Genomic DNA, 18479 nt, shown 5'->3' with positions numbered 1-18479 from the left:
CCATTTTGATTATAGAGTTAACTATAGACCAGAAAGTGCAGTGAACATATGTTTATGGCAGGTGGTGCACCAGATATGAAGACACCATAATTTCTGTAAGTTTTAGTTATTGAAAATTGCTCACTATCATTCATGACAATACTTTGTGCAGATATTCCACAGTGATGCTTGAGAGGCAGCAATCTACTGCCTCAGAAATAAAAAGGAGTACATGTGGACATCTTTGGGTTTGGGAAGCAAGGTCAACAACAAAGGGAAGTCCCATCCCTGGGTATCAGGAAGTTCCCTGACGACAAGCCAGGACACAGGTCCTCTGGGTGCACCCATGACCAGACAGGGCAAATCTGAAGAATAACTCTACTTCTCTTCAGAAAAATCTGTGAATTTCTGTAATGCTTTGAAAAATAACTCAGTGCTTTGACAAATCATGCTAGAGATTCATTACTGTAATAACTAAGGGTACAGAAAGAAGCTTGTTTTCTTTGCAATGTCTTACTTCTATCAGTTGGTCTACCCTACAAAAATGACCTCATTGTTTTTATTGAGATGTGGTGTCAAGGCAAATTTATTTGATGCGGCATTTGTCTATATAAACTATACCACAGACTTAAAACACAGTTATCACAATGCACAGTGGAAGTCTGGGGTTTGTTCTATGTTGCCAAAATTAAGCAACTACCATGTCAAATTCTCATTGGTGTAATTCCAGTAGAATCAGTTATTTGGGATAATGTGAAAAAGTCACCTTAAGGACAAAGGCTTATTTTGATTCTTTTCCAGCAGGATGGAAAATACTACACTGGAAGTTTGGAAAAATTTAATTGGAAGTTGGCAAAAATTTTATCTCTGATCCAGGATATTTTAACTTCTATTTATTTTACCAGGTCTTCCCCTGCCTTCCTAAACCCCATTCATTCCTCGCTGGCATTCCCAAGTTCATACATATCTATAATCAGCTTCAGTTTAGCCCAGCTGGTCAGGGTGCTTCAGCAGCTCTTATTGCACTCTTTTAATTAATTTTTTACCTTTCCAGTCATCCACCTATCCAGACCACAACACTACAAGGATATGGTGGGAGAGTCTCAAGAGCCTTGCAAAAGTTAAGGAAAATGGCATCCACTGTCGCCTTCTCTTCCAGAAATCCCACCTAGTTAGCCTAGAAGACAATCATATTGGACCCTTACAATTTATTCTTGATGAATCCATGCTGACCCCTCCTAGTCACATTCTCTTTCAAGTGCTCAAAACTGTGCTCCAAGATGACAAACTATAATTTTTCCAGGGACTAGGGAGACACTGACTGGTATTTCTCATGTTTTTTTGAAGATTTGAGACAATTTTCCTTCTCCAGCTGCTGAGGGCATCTGATTTCCAGAACAATTAAAAAAATATATAAGGTTGTCTCAGTATGATATGAGCCATGCTCTGTCAGCACTCTCTGACTGACAAACCCCTATCACGGAAGGAAATGGGCAAACATGATGTGCCTATGAAACTCATGGAATGATGCATGGTGTGACTGACTGCAGGTGTTGCAAAGAATCTGACTGTATCTCAACACAGATGAGACAGTTTAGATTCACTTGTTAGGAATCTGTACTAATACCAAATAGAGTTTTGGTGATTTCTGCACAAGTCTTAGAAGGATAACTTACTATCTATGGCAGAAGTTGTCCTCCATAACCACCAACATCACTATTTCATTAGGACTTTTTTTCCATTTGTTAGGATTTGCAAATTAACTAGGCAGAGCTAAAAATAAAGTAATTATAGTAGACACCTTTAAATACACATACATACATATTCCATATTCCATCAAAATCCATTGAACTGTAGAATCACAGTTTGTTTTTAAATAAATATTTAGAATTCAAAACCATCTTTCATTGTGCCTGATCAGTGATATTCATTTTGTAGGTAAATAGTGTTGAATTTCAATTGACAGATATGCTGGAAACTATTTTATGTCAATTTTTAGCAGAGTTACAAATTTCAGCTCAGTAAGAGGTAGGATACACTTTCCCTGCTTTGAGCTAAAGCAACTTGACATACTAATTTTGAACATACATTTTAAACAACACAGTAATGAAAAAAACAGGGTGGAAAGGTGAATATGGCATCTATAAATTGTTATTACTCATCACTAAATCAATAAAAATGTGTTACATGGACACTATCCCTAGGTGAGAAAGATTTTTCTTGTGACTCAGAGGGTAAATGTCCTTAAATTCCCTTAACAAAGTAGAATCAAAAATGGCTTTCAGAGAAGAACAAAAACTTGTACAAATGAGGGGAAAACAGAAAGTAATTCAAGTAATTCAAGTAATTTTACAGAAATGACTAAGGGTCATGCACTTTCAAAAGCCAGAGTTCATGGATTTGTACAGGCACCAATACACTTGAATTGCTCCAGCCTTGAATTGCTTCAATGCCTTACAACCATCAAAGAAAGCCAATAAAAAAATAGAACAGGATCTCAATTCTACAAGGCCTCCAGGTCATACATAATTGCCGCTAATAGCAGGCTTAGGTGAAAACAGGTTATAGGAAGAAAGGTGGAACAATTTAGGGATATGAATACTACATACTCTCATTTTGAGATTGTTTTCAGACTAAGCATGCATCCCAGTGCAGGAAAACCAATAGTCAAATCTACTTTTGGATACAAAAAATAAGAGATCAACATATTGACATTGTGTTTTATTTCCAACTATATTAGAAAATTAGAGCATCAAAAGAGAGTAAAGGTAAAAGAATACTGGCACATTGCTTTATATTATGCATATTCTGAACATTAAGAAATTTAAAGACTGTTTTAAAAGGGAAAAAAAATTTGTTCTTGATTGAGAGTATAGGGACAGTAATATTTTGAAATTAAGTATAAAAAGTTACAGACTATAATAGTATGTACTTAGTACCTCTCTAGCAATATATGTGTGTTTACATATATTTAAAACCTTACCAAGACATTTTCTATTAGGACATCCTATGGAGCTAGAACTCCAGAATCAGGTTATAGATGGCTTCCTGGCAATAGTTTTCACTTAAACTTGGGTGTTAAGTGTTAGGTAATTAGTAATATAACTGAGAGGGGCCCATTCAATTTTGATTTCTGTCTCAACACTGGTTGTCTGAGGCATGTGGGGGAGGGGTTGCACATGTGCCACATGCAGGAAGCAATGTGGAGAAGATGGGAGAAAGCCTTGTCTCTGGGGAGACTTTGCCTGGTGACCATTACATGTCTCACATGGGACAGGCAGGCAGCAGACCACCACAGACATTGCATCCTCCAGAGGTGTTCTCCAATAGATGGACAAAGGTCTCCACCAATGGACTGCAGTGGTACATTGGACTGGACCAATGGTCTTCTGTCAACAGGCAGACTTAGGGAGGAGACTGGGATATAGAAGTAACTGTATAATAATATTTGAGGTCTTCTTGGCTTTGGCCTTTTGGTTTGGCTCTAGCCAGCTGTCTGCTTCTTGCCCTGGCCCTACCTGGCCCTAGCCTATTTTTGTCCTTTTTGCCCTCGCTCCAGCCTGCTATATAGCCTTTTTGTCCTCACTGGCTTTGAGAAATGACGCTCACTCTTTAAAATTTTAAAAAGTTTAATGAGGGATAAAAGGGACAATATCCAGTGCTAAGGTGCTTGGCAATCTGCTAAAAGCACACCATTAGCTTAAAACAATGTTCTCTATATACTGTTACATGACAAGGGAGTGGGGGGTGGGGGGGGGGGGTGAAGGGGGTACATGCATATTCATAAGAGTATATACATATTCAAACTTTCCTGTGAGTTTAAATGTTCTAGGAGCTCTTTTGCTTGGCTTTAATTTTTGACTTGTCTGCATGCCATCTTGTAGATTAAACAGTATCTTTTCTTTCTTCTTGAGGCTCAGTTCTGTTGTTTTGACACTTCCTAATAATAACTGGAGTCAGTAGTATTTTTTTTCTCTTGGTGTCCTGGTTCTTGTCACTGTTATCATTCAGGTAACATGGTCCACAAATGTGACAAACAGCATAGCTATTTCACACCATTATCTGAGATAGTTACACAAATAAAAGTATTTTAACTTTACACAGTTTTTATTGTAATATTATGCTAAGGCCTAAAATATATATTTATCATACCATTATTACTTATATAAATTATACAATACATACATAAAATGACAGGTTATATTATACCAAAAAGCAGTTAAAAGGAATTACAAATGGTACTATATCAGAATCTTTGTGATCAATAATAACTTGCAAAAGGTGAAAGCCGATAACTATATTTGTCGTTTATAACACTGGCCCTTGCTTACCCTCACCCTCTCGCCCTGCTGCTCGCTGGGCGTTTGACTGCACTCTGGCTGACCTCCGAGCCTTCTGTGTAGCCTGTGTCCCGCCCCACCCCTCGCCTGTCCCAGCCGCCGCCTGTCCCGCCTCCCTGTGTTCTGACCGACGCCCTGCTTGCTTCGTTCCTGCGTTCCTGCCTGCCTCTAGCCCTGCTTCGCCGGTCCAGCCCGCCACCACGATCCCCACCGCCATCCTGTCCAGCGTTCCGGACGTCCCGCCCGAGCGCCCCCTCCCTCACTCACCTGGTGTCCGGCTGCCCGTGGCCGGGGGAGCTGTGCCTGTGGAGCCGTGCCTCTCCGAGGGCTGCGCAGGCTCCCCAGCAGCCAGCGGGCACACGCTCCCTGACACTGGACCGTCGGCGGCACTCCCTGACTTCGGGTGGTAATGCCCAATTTTTCTCTCTCTCTCACTCTCTCTCAATGTTTCTCTCTTCCCTCCCCATCCTTTTTAATTTTTCTTCCTCCTTTTCTGCCCTTTCTAGTCTTCTGTAGTAAGCCAGTACCTTTTTTGTTACCAATAAATCGTTCTCAGATATAATATTGTCTTGTTTGACTTAATTTTGTCCCAGACCATCAATTTTAATAGAACTTCCCACAGTTCCCCACAGTGGAATGCAACAACAGGAATTAGTCTACGGTCATCAGACTTTTGATTTGAGAGCTAAAATAATAATAGTAGTTGTTTAGCCAAGCATATTAGAAGCACTTAATAAGTTAATGTAATTTCCTGTCTTAAAACTCATTATTACACAAACTCCTTGTTACTGCATTTCTTTGGTCAAATTTCGAGTGTTCTGACAGGTAGATGTTTTGGTAGATAGTGTTTTTTCCTGAGTAAGGTCTTCAGATCTTGGGCTTTGAAATAACATTTGAGCTACAAGTTCAAATTTTAGGAACTGCCAAATACAGCAGCATTTTAACTGAAAATGTTTAGGACAATTCCCTTTAATAGAGGGGGTGCTGTGCAGCCATGATCAACACATTCCTTCCTCAGACTCTTTGCTGGAGTGAGACAATTGTGCAGTTTCATCTTGCCATAATACACTGATATTTATTGCATTAGACGATTCTCCTTTTCTCATGCAATCACTATAGTTTTGTTCCTTTCATCATAAAAAAAAATTTACATGTAGCTGTTTTTATGTTCTAGTTCAGTATTTGAGATATAAGAGCAGCATGCTTTTTTTAGCTCCTTTTCTTTTTTCTTTTCAGGGCAAATTCTAATCCTTTTTTTCACGGAAGTAGAGTGAGAGGACAGAAACACAGATAAAGGACAGAGCATACTCCCTCTCTACATGCCGTAAAATAGTCTTCCAGGTACTGACAGAGATAAGAGCATGAATTCATCAGAGTTAGAAGGTAGTAGACTCACAGAAAAGAATGCTACAAATATGAGAAGTAGTCACAGCACCAATGCTGAGAGTCCAAGAAGCACTTGGACAGTGCTCTCAGGTGCTGAGATGGTGCTGTGCAGTGCCAGGAGTTGGACTCAATGATCCTGATAGGTCCCTTCCAACTCAGCATGTTCTGTGATTCTATGAGAGGCTGCATTGCTACATTGCTTTTAGGAGAGGAGGACAGGACTGTGAAGACACCCTTATACAGTCTTTTGGATTAAGAAAAAGGATCCATAGTATATATTCCCTAACTTGAATTTAAGAATGAATCTGCTTTAGCTTCTTGTGTCCTTACTTTTTGATTGCAGTAAAACTATTAATTGCCAAAGCAGCCTGAATACACATTTTTTAACATTCTAGTGCCTTTGTTTATAACTTATATTTTTTAATACCTCAAAAGAGCAATTGGCCTTTTACTGCTTTAAAAGGTAAAATTATGATTCCAAATGTAAAAGGGCATGGAAATCAATTAATGTCTATTGAAATAGAAACATCAAACCAAACCCACAACATATCTCCCTCCAAACCCTAATCTTCCCCATTCAGCTATTGCCCTTTAGATATCTCATCCCTTTTGGAATAAAATTTAAGTAGCATACAAAAGTCATGTATTAGATAACTGTATGTTATATTTGAATCATCTTAAAATCTTACCTGGCAGATGTGGATTTATGAAACTTTACTTTTATGCAAAATACTATATGTAAAATGGAAGGTTCTCTGTGTATTGATCATTGTAATCCTTTTAGCTATTAGGGAAGATATCATACTACCATTGAAGGTTAAAGGCTAACTTTCTTTTTATATCATTTCACTTCATAGAAAGCAAGCAGCAATCACAATGGAAAAAAGTTCGGTGAAAGAGTAGGCCAATGTAAGGGCTAACATTACCACAAACAGGGTCACATTCCAGTATAGAAATGCTAGAAAGTTCTGTTTTTCTGTGGGCTAGCACTAGGGATTCAATGGCTGAGCAAGCTGTAATCCTTGCTTTTTACTTCTTCTGGCTTTTCTGTACTGTTAGTAGAGTTGAAATCCACCAAGAGCCTGTCTAGCAATATCATTCCTGCTGGTTGTCCCCTGTCACTGGTCTATACTGTCCCCCATCCCCAGCACTGTAGGGCTGCATTGTATCCTACTGCCTGCTCTGTTGTCAGCACCTGCCCCCTGGCTCCAACATAGCAGCACCCTCCTGGTTTTGTGGAGTACCTATCCCTGACGACATTTCTGTTGCTGATGGTACCAACCTAACAACCTAAATCCAACTAGAGCTGGTAAAAAGTCCGACTTCACAGGTGCCAAAGTTCAGTGATTATCATAAATGGCTCAGGACAGCTCTTTCAAGCAAATACATTGGATGTTCATCCAAAGGCCTTCTACTCATCTTAGTGCACTTAAATCCACCTGAGTTCCAAGTTTCACAATTTCTGTTGAAAAATTACATGTGCTTGTTTTCTCAGGTAAGTTCAAACTGCCTGACTTCTCTGCAGGGGAAAGAAAGACATGTCCTTTAGCTGCACTTGTTTCCTGCTGTGTTTATCACCTATGTAGATCCTCAACTTCCATCTCTTGTAGAATTAGAATTCTCAGATGTTACTGTACTTTGCTGTTAAGGATCAAAATCAAAATATAATCCTATTAAACTGGATGGCACAGTGCATGCAGATATTTCCTCATGATACAGTTTGTTCACACAGCAATCAATGCTGAAAATAACTTACTGGTGATTTACTAATAAATAAATATAAATAATAAATAACTTATTCTGGTTTACCTGCACTTCCCTGCTTATTTCTTTTAGTGATCCTTTTGGTTTATTCCATGTAATCAAGCAACACGGTAGATAAATTGAAATTCATACAAAGGAATTAGAAATTTCCTGATTGTCTCCAATCAAAATCTTATGAGAAATTTTAATAAGAGTATTAAAAAACTAATACAGTACCCATTATGTTGACATTAGATCATACTTGAATAATGTCCTGCTATTTGCCTCTCAAATTTAGAACACTTATTAGTATCCAGATGCACCATGGTCCATTATTCATTTTTTCTACACAACCCAACAGGTGAAATTCTGATTTTTGTTGAGAAAATAAAATCAAAATGTCAATTTATTGTCTTTTAGTAACATTACAAAATCTTTTCGGTACTTCTCGAAAGGGTAGTTCTGCTACCATATGCAAAGAAATGTGATCTCTCTGTGGAAGGCTTAGTAAAAAATAAATAAGCAAAAAGGCCACAGATATATTGAATATGTATCCTGATATTTATTACATACGCCTCTGCAATCCCACCTCTTCTTCTTTCCCCCTCAGCCGAAAGCAAGAATCACAGTGGAGCTAACGGAATCTTCAGAAGTCATGGAGACAAATGAAATCTGCTGTAGAGGAAAGCTTCTAGTTCAAAACAAGTAAATCTGTAACTGCAAACTCCTTAAAGTTCTATTTCAGTCTGCATGGAAGATACAGAAACCTACAGGCAGATAAAAAAATGCACAAAAGAATTCTTTTAGGGTGTAGTAAAATGGAAGACACAAAAGGAAGGAAGAGGAATTATCTAGGTGTATGTATTGTTACAAAAATTGGCCAGATACCTCAACTTTCCCCAACATTCCTATTGTGAACACATTTTCTTCTGCAATAACTTAGAATATGTCTTTTACAAGAAAGTTCAGTGGTTTTGGTCTTAACATTTATTGGGAGAATTAGAATATTTGAAGTCAGAACTGCACTTAAGAAAATGCACTGGAAATAGTTCAGCCAGAACTTATGTTTCTTTTCTAAATCCTCATCCACATGAAAGATAAAAGTATCTTTTATGTAGTGAAAATCTGCTAATATACAGGCTATTTTTGATGCTTAATACATTTATTCATGCACTATATAATTTATTCTTTAGCTCTTTCCTTTCTCCACATCTTGTCTTCCATAATGTACCTAAAATACAAATGGTGGAAACAGTTCAGTTCCTAATCTAAGTGACATTTTAAAAAGAATTATGCTTTCTATGTTCTTGAATCTACACGTTTGCTCCTCCTCTGTTCTGTTTTGTAATTTGTATACAATTTTGCTGTGGATTTAAGACTAAATTTTATTTTGTCTTTCTATTGAATAACTTGTGCAGGCATAAGTAGCTGCGTTAACTGTGAAGTGCAAGACAACCACAGCTTTGTACAATGAATGAACATTTATCAGTAAAATAAACTTTTGCTTTTGACTGAGTAATTTTAGCAGGTATTAAGTAAATGTTAAAGAAAACTAGGATCCTGCATGAGCAAATGTCAGATGACATTTTTCAGACCCCAAACCACGCACTGTAGATAAATCCATCCAAATTTGTTTTTCTTGATGCATTGGTCTCAAGGTCAGAGAAAATAAATCAGACCTTCTCTGTCACTTAAAATTCCTAAAATTCATGTGTTCTTGTTTCTACAGACACAGCCACTCTTCACAAAGAATGTCTACCAGTTTACAATCAAGTGCAACTACATCTTCCTCTGGCATGTATTATTACTCTGAACTACTTTTCCTTTGTACCTACAGCCTCAAGCCTCACATACAGATTTGCAGAGAACCACAAGCTGAGTTAATTCAATAAACAAAAAGACCAGTGGCAGTCTCCGTAGAAGAGTCAGTAGAAGTCTAAAGAGAGCTGTAGACTTGTTTTTGGCTTTCTATTCCTTTTCCCTGAGTAATAAAGCCTGTGTTCTGGCCTTATCATAAAGCAGAGCGATGTAGCCCTGGGGCCCAGTCTCCAGAGAGACAGGGTGCCCAAAGGCTAAGCTAGCTCAGGCCGGTAGCTGCGGGCCCAACCCCATAGCAAGCTTGGTAGCTGTCAGCTCTTATAGTGATTGCAAGCTCTTAGGATTTCAGCTATTGCTTGCTAGGTAAGTTTGCCCTTGGCTTGAGGCTGCAGCAGATGGCAGAGAGAGGAGAAGGAGAGGCGCTGGCTGGTTCCACAGAGATGGCTTTATTGGGGAAGGTCTGTGAAGGGTCCCCGTGCCAGCTTTTCTTCTGTCAAATGGGGTACAGTATGCCCTTTTTATAGGGTTGGATAGAATCCAAACTTAACCAATGGTAAGGGTTTAGGGGGTATCCATAATTGACCAATAGTAAGGGTTAAAGTAACATGGCCTTACAAAGTTACAGAGATAGGTTATGGGGCGGAGGTCAGGGAAACAGGATTTTTATTTTGCTGTTTCAGCATTCCTGTGACCATGGTCACAAGGGTTTTCAGGATGAAGAAGAGACGAGAATGTTGACTCCAAGATCAGAAGGCTTGATTTATTATTTTATGATATATGTTACATTAAGACTATACTAAAAAGAAATAGAAAGGAAAAGGTTTCTGCAGAAGCTAGCTAAGCTAAGAATAGACAAGAATGAATAACAAAGATCTGTGTCTCAGACAGAGCAAGAGCCAGCTCTGCCATGAGTGGTCAGGAAATCCAAACACCCACAGGAGACCAATCACGGGTCTACCTGTTGCATTCCACAGCAGCAGATAACCATTGTTTACTTTTGGTTGCTGAAACTGCAGCTTCTCACAAGGAAAAATCCTAAGAAAGGATTTTTCATGAAAGATGTCTGTGACACATTCCTATTTTTCATATTCTCCATGGCACTTTTCGCAAACTTATGGGGTTTACTACACCTGTGAATGCAGCTTTTTGAAGTTTTTTACAGTAAGAAAGTCAATTGGTTTTACACTGCCTTCTCAGACACCTCTTACTTTAAGCTATGTTGTCCATGACATTCAGCATAATTATTTGCCACTTCGTATCAGTTGAAGCATTTAGGTTATAAATACAATGCAACAATAAATACCATGCAGTACTGTTTCATAATTTATCTCTGATATAGATGATGGGATCAAGTACACCTTCAACACATTTGTAGTGGACACCAAGAGGAGTGGTGGGGTTGTTGCACCTGAGGGACAGGATCCAAAGGCAGGAACTCAAGAAATGCGGTTTGGGGAGCTGATCCTGCCCTTCTATTCCACTCTTTGAGATACCATCTAGTATAATATTGTCCAGTTGTGGGGTCCTCAGCTCAAGAAGGACATGGCCCTGTTGAAGCAAGTTGCGAGGAAGGTCACAAAGATGATAACAGGGCTGGAGTGCTTCTAAGAAAACAGACTGAGAGAGTTAGAGTTGTTCATTCTGCAGAAGAGGTGCCTTTGGGAAGACCTCAATGCAGCATTTCAGCACTTAGAGGAGGCTTATAAGTAAGATGGGGACATCCATTTCAGTGTGAACAGGATACAATACAGGGTTATTATTTTAGACTAAAAGAGGGTAGATTTAAACTAGATATTAAAAAGGCATTTTTCACAATGATAGTGGTAAAACACTGAAACAGGTTTTCCAGAGATATCCTGGAAATATTCAAGGTCAAGTCAGACAGGGCTCTGAACAACCTGATCTAGTGGAAGATGTCCCTGCTTATTGGAAGCTGATTGGACTGGATGTATTTTGAAGGTCCCTTTCCAAAACTGTTCTATGATTTTTTTATTTTTCTGTGATTTGGTCTATATCTAGCACAGACAGCCACCTAGCAATGTCACTGCTATGTTTCATCAATGCTGCTTTTCTATACAATAGATTAGGTGTGCTGGTCTAAAACTCAGCAGGAAAATTAACCTTACTTAAGCCCCCCTTGTTCCCCCATGCCCTTCCAACAGAGGAAATACTAGGAGACACCAGAAGTGGGAATCACAATTTTTCTGAAAAAAATCCTTGCAATAAACACAACAATATTGATAAAAGTGGATACCAAAAGAGAGAGTGCTCTACCCACAAGAAGGATATTCACCACTGAACAAACAAAAACTCATCCCAAAGACAGTGCCCGGTGTGGTTTTCACACTGAACTCAGCTGCTATTGGTGCTGCCACTCCTGATGGTCTTGTCATATTGTGGGGAAAACAGTCCCGCCAGAGTGCCAGAGCTGCACCACCCAGTCCTGCAGGACTCAGCTACACCTCAGAGCAGTCCCTTCAGGGGTATGCCCAGAAGACAGGGGACTGGTAGGGCACAAGGAACAGTGTCTGCAGGTCTGATACTGACAGTCCCTCTGTTAGAGCAAGCAAGACAAAGTGGCCAACTTCCAGGTTCTGGTGCTTGGCTTCTCCTGATGACAATATGATGTAGATGGTTTGGAGCAATGCTAAAATTCCACCTTCCCTCTCTGTATCCAAAACATTAGATTAAATAGAGCATAACATGGGTATTGATAATGGTCCAGAGGCAGTTTGTGTGTTTCAATGTGGCATTAAATTATGCTGTGTAGACACATGTTAGTGTGCAAGATAAAACTACTTTCTTTATACAGGATGTCCTTTCTCAAGAGGCAGATTATTATTAATGTAAAATAAAATCCCTGAAAAAAAGGGAAATATGTCACACAAATACTAGGATATATTGTCAAACTAAATAACTCAGTTGTGCTACAAAAACACATAAGCTTTTATGCCTTGAGGGCATCCAAGCCCTTTTCATCAATGTTTATAAAACATCCATCTGTATGACAATACAAACAGAAACTTCACAGGGATAAATTATTCCCAACACACATTTCAGCATGACTGTGGCAAAGGATAACAGAATGAGATACAATTAAAGAAGACATTAAGTGGGAAGCTTAATGTCTATTAAGCTATTTCTATTGGAATTTTTAGCATTAGTCAGAAGGAAATTTGCAGCTCTTTGTAATTTTGCTGGTTACACAAACCATTATATTTGACCAAAATTTCAGGTTTGATTTAGACAAAGGATTTTAATTGAGGCTACCAATATGAACATATTATTACTCAAGTACCACTCTACAGTCACTATTGGTATCTTTCAGTAATAACCTCAAATAATGTTAACATGATTTATATCTAACTTAAATAATTAATAATCAAAATGCTGATTGTCAACAGGAAATACAGATGTGATACTACAGTAAACTAGGAAAGAAAAGTGTCTCAAATATATGTATATATATATATATATATACACATATGCTGAGGGCACATTCAGAAATAATTGTCCTGAAAGAAATGAAAATCTGCTCAATAATCATCTTGACACATCTGAAATGAGAATAATAATAAAACAGACACATCAAAATGGACAGTAGGAAGATGCTTGAGACACAGAAGAGTTCTGAGGCATACACCAGACAGGATGGGATATATACAATGGAAATGACTGACAGATGCTACTGTCAGCGCAACCAGGCCAGGACTGGGCAATATGTTATATAGACTCCATGCATTTACAGAAGGCTGATATTTTGTTTATTTCTTAAGAAACCCATTGCTCTTTTATATCCTTTTATATCCTAGTTTGCTGCAGGTTGACCTAATCGGTCCTTTACTTAAAACACCCTCACCATTGGCTAATTAAGAAACGACCCTTTGGTAAACAGATCTCCATAACACATTTCACATGTTCACAATACCAGGTGCAGCAAGTTAAGAATTTTTTTTCATTCTTTTCTCTAATCTTCTCACAGACTTTCCCAGAATGATGCCTGGGAAATTTGTCTGTTTCTCTCTGTGGCCAGAAACTTGCTGCCACACTACTCCTCAACCAAATTTATTGGGAAATTGGACGAATTCTAAAGGGCTACAGAGTAACATTAAGATCAAAGCACAATTGTCATAACAGAAAAGAGATGAAAATTTATGCTCAAGAGTCTGACATTTCTATTCCCCTCATTTGAAAGTCCTAATGAGGAATTGTAACAGCAATACAGTCTTCTTATGGGGTAAGTGTTGAGATCAACTCAGTTAGAGAATGGTATTAAGACCAAGGTTGTTGAGTTGGACTTGATCACAAAATTATTTTAACTTTTATGTATTCTTCATATATATTCTTAGCTCTGTAGACCTGTATTGTATAGTCATATAGTATAGTTCCTAGTTAACTCCAGTATTTTTCCTATTAGACAAAACATATTACAAAGACCCTCTCCTAATCTTGCTTCTTCTGGCAACCAAGGAGAAGCCACTCTCCCAAGACACTTTCTCATAAATAAACGAGAGCTGTTAGCAAGAAGTGGGGGAGCTCCAGAAGAGTTGAACCAAGTGGAGGAATTACCTCATTAACTGTGTTTCTAGCTGAGGATTGTCAATTATGCTAATTTGCTAAATTTACAAAACTGTACCTGCCCAATGTCACATGGTGCCCTGGTTTAGGGCAACTTTGAGAGGAAACCTCCAAAAGGGGACCCCCCCAGAAAGAAAACCCAAATGGCCCCTCCCCCCAACCTCTTTGGGAAAAATTTCCTCAGAGACAAGTGGAAAAAAACCAGTTTATTTAAACAGGCAAAGCACTCTCCAGCACAAAAAATGAACAATACTAGATGACAAAACTCATTTGCTGCTCTGAAGACATGACAAATTCAGAAAATCTCTCCAGTGAGTGGTTGCTCTGTTATCAGTCCCTCCAGCGCTGGGAAAGGCTGCTGTCCATAATACTCCCTGGTAGGCCACAAAGTGCAAGCTCTTGGTGCTCCCCTGGTCCCAGTCTGGTGCAGGTTCAAACAGTCCCAAGAAAAGGAAGACAAAACCAGTCCAGGGAACCAGTCCAGGGAAAATTTCTCTGCCTCAGCTAGAGCATCTGAACTAAAAAGCAAAGGAGGGCCCTTTGCTTTTTTGCCCCACCGGTGCCCAGACAACACAGTCAAGCAGAATGTGGAGGAGTGAGTGCAGGCTGATAACAAACTCCGTGCTTCTTCTTCCCCCTGCCTTCACTCTCAGAGCCAGTCTTGAAGGCACAGAATATAATATGCAGCATAAAGAGAAAACACGACTGGGGATACAAGCATCATAATGTGACCCTAGGACACATGGGCATATTTCCATAGTTGCCCCTGGAGGCCTCCAATTCCAGCTTTTCCTATACTTTCTATATTATTAGTAGTATATTTCCTTCTATTAATATTGTCTCAAAAGATGTGTTGTTTTGTTTCTATATTTTTAAGATATTAGTCTCGATGATCCTTCTGGATCCATTCCAACTCAGTTTATTCTGTGATTCTGTTCAGTGACTTCTATTTTCTTGTGCTAGTGGTCAATGTTTAAAATGAGTTTGCATAGTTTGGGAAAAACCCCGAAGCTATACTAAATACTCATGATTGCTTTTAACTGTGTTATTAGTTACTAACAAACTTTGTGAACCATTTTGCATTTACTTTCATTGGGCTTCATATTTTGAAATGTACTTTGGCAAAATTTTGCAGAAACAAAATTTTACATTTCCCACTACTAAGTGGCTGAACAATGCTGACTTTCTTGGCCTTCCTTCACAAAAAAGGTGCTTCAGCTCTCTGATCATCTTCATGGCCTCTTCTAGACACATTCCAACTAGTCCAGGTCTTTCTTGAATTGAGAACCCCAGAACTGGATGCAGTACTCCAGGTGGGATCTCACAAGGGCAGAGCAGCAGGGAAAAATCTCTTGACCTGCTTGTCCCTCCTTCATTTTAAAGAAGCATTGAGAAAATGCTGCTACAAGGGACAAATATTTTGTATCCTCTTTTCTCCAGTGTTTACCCTGTAAGTATAATATCTCTTTTCACTGTCACTTTCATAAGATTGATCAATATGTGATCAATACATGATTGGTACAGATTATTTTTTCCACAACTATACAATAATAAAAGTAGCTATAAATATTCTCTTTTCATCCATTCACTAAGAATTAGTGGTAAACATCTTGATCTTAGCTACTCCTTTATATCTCATTAATGATTAGTTTTTACTCTTTAATCTATTCCTCAAGAAATAGAAAATTAATTAATCATCATCCCCACAATCACTTCAAGAAAACAAAGTTACATGACTGGCATCAAGTCACTAAGTGACTCCTGACTAACATGTATGTGATTTGTTTCACACTGGTTAGAATCATGGAGGAAGAGAATTTATTGACATGTAAAAAAATACTGTAATAATGTGACCTTCTTAGACTGCCAGAACTTTTACATAGAAGTTTAAATCTACTTTTTATTTCATCTCTAGGCCTCTGGTAGCGAAACTTCTGGAAAATAAACCCAAACATCCACATGCACACAAAAATTTCTACAAGGGCTCTTCTGAGATTACGTCTGAGATTATGCCTCCTTGACATAGAGCTAGCAAAGCATGGTTAGGGTCTCAAGATCACCACACTAAAAGCAGAACAAAGGCCATTTCCAGTGCTGAATCCTAAGGAACTGGAAGGCTGAAATTCTTGTTCTGTACACTCCTGAATTACTTAATCTCAAGTAGTTGTAGTGAAAAAACCAAAATCTTTCTGCTGCTCTGGAGTAGGAGTGTATGGATTACTCAAACCCTGAACATCTGGAATACTTGAAGCCAGAGTATAAATCAGCTTCCTAGCTTGTGTGACTAACAAAGGCTAGGTATTTGCCAATTGAATTAGGAAATAGCAGTGTCAAACTTGAAATATCACTTGGAGTGTTCAGCTCCTCATGATACGAATGAGGGCTTCACCTGTCCCAAAATGATGACAGAATCTGCTTCTGTAGGTCACAATCAGGGCAGAAAATACTATGCGTGCATAAAAATTAGAAGTACACATTGTTGTACTCACTGAGGTTGAACCTCACCACAAAATAATTTCACTAAATATGAGCTTTCCAACATCTGCCAACATAATGGAGAGATCCACTGTTTACAAAAATATTAGCGGATGAAAGTTAGATGATGTCAAATTCTCCCCATGTGTATCACAGCATTGCTTTTAGCTCTCCCTCTCTCTTCCGTGGCCTGAGCTTAAGTGAAAAATGCCTGCAACAGAAACTGTAAAACAAAATAGGAAGAGAAAAGACTATTAAAATAATAATAGTTTTTAAAATGACTGATTTTCCTCTGTGAATGGGAGGGAGATTTGTTGAGTTGACTTCCTTTTTCTCCTCCCTTTCTTTTTTTCTCCTTTTAAAGCTCAGTGCTTTATGCTTGCAAGACAATATGTAGTGGAATGTCAACAACCGTATCCTTCTGCTTTTCATTTTTTCTGATTTTCTATTTCAGTAACTATTTCCTGATTCACAACAGGGGAAATGTAAACAAAAGGTCTGTTGTTTAAGTTGCACAATCCTGACTATATTTTCAAGTATACACAGATACAGACCAAAATTTTAGCTCTTGCTGTTGAAGCAAAATTACCATTCACTGGCTCTTCTTAAAAAATCCTTTAGCATTTGGTATGTCACCAGACTAGATAGGTGCAATCGAGTACCATATCCAGCCTTTTTTTAAACACATCCAGGGATGGTGACTCCGCCACCTCCCTGGGCAGACCATTCCAGAACTTTATCACTCTTTGCATGAAAAACTTTTTCCTAATATCCAACCTATATTTCCCTTGGCACAGCTTGAGACTGTATCCTCTAGTTCTGTCAATTGCTGCCTGGTGAAAGAGACTTGACTACAACCACCTTTCAGAAAGTTGTAGAGAGTGATAAGGTCACCTCTGAGTCTCCTTTTCTCCAGGCTAAACAATCCCAACTCCCTCAGCCGTTCCTCATGGGGCTTGTGTTCCAAGCCCTTCACCAGCCTTGTTGCCCTCCTCTGGATGCACACGAGTGTCTCAACATCCTTTCCTAAATGGAGGGGCCCAGAACTGGACACAGTACTCAAGGTACATCCTCACCAGTGTTGAGTGCAGGGGGAGAGTGACCTCCCTGCTCCTGCTGGCCACACTATTCCTGATACAGGCCAGGATGCTGTTGGCCTTCTAGGCCACCAGGGCAGAGTGCTGTCCCCACCAAGGTACACTGCTGGCTCACGTTCAGTCGGCTGTTGACCAGTACTCCCAGGTCCCTTTCTGCCTGGGCGCTCTCCAGCCACACCGTCCCCAGACTATAATGCTGCAGGGGGTTAATTTGACCAAAATGGTCACTTGGACTTCTTAAACTTCATCCTATTGGACTCTGCCCATCCATCCAACTGTTCCAGATCTCTCTGCAGAGCCACCCTACCCTCCAATGGATCAACACACGCTCCCAGATTCGTGTCATCTGCAAATTTACTAATGAAAGACTTAATCCCTTCATCCATGTTGTCAATAAAAATATCAAACAGAACTGGTCCCAGCACAGATCCCTGAGGGACACCACTGGTGACTGGCCACCAGCTGGATGCAGCACCGTTCACCACCACTCTCTGAGCCCGGCCATCCAGCCAGTTCCTAACCCAGCAAAGAGTGCTCCTGTCCAAGCTGTGGGCTGCCAGCTTTTCCAGGAGTGTGCTGTGGGAGACAGTGTCAAAGGCCTTGCTGAAGTCCGGGTAAACAACATTGACAGCCCTTCCTGCATCCACCAGGCGGTTCACTTGGTCGTAAAAGGAGATCAGGTTGGTCAAACACAACCCACCCCTTCTAAACCTGTGCTGGCTGAGTCTGACACCCTGGCCTTCCTGTAAATTCTGTCTGATGACACTCAATACAAACGGTTCCATAATCTTACCTGGTACTGAGGTCAGGCTAACTGGCCTATAATTAACAGGATCCTCCTTCCCACCCTTTTTATGAATGGGTGTCACACTGGCCAGCTTCCAGTCATGTGGAACCTCATCATTGAGCCAAGACTGTTGGTAAATGATGGAAGGTGGCTTTGCAAGCTCATCTGCCAGCTCTCTCATTACCCTGGGATGGATCCCCTCTGGTCCCATAGATTTATGAACATCCAAGCATCTCAGCAGTTCTCTGACTGCCTCTTCTTGGATAACTGGGGGAC

This window comes from Agelaius phoeniceus, chromosome Z, assembly GCF_051311805.1.
Source record: "Agelaius phoeniceus isolate bAgePho1 chromosome Z, bAgePho1.hap1, whole genome shotgun sequence".
Taxonomy (NCBI): Eukaryota; Metazoa; Chordata; class Aves; order Passeriformes; family Icteridae; genus Agelaius; species Agelaius phoeniceus.
The sequence above is the reverse complement of the archived record's forward strand: the minus strand, read 5'-3'. Positions refer to the sequence as shown.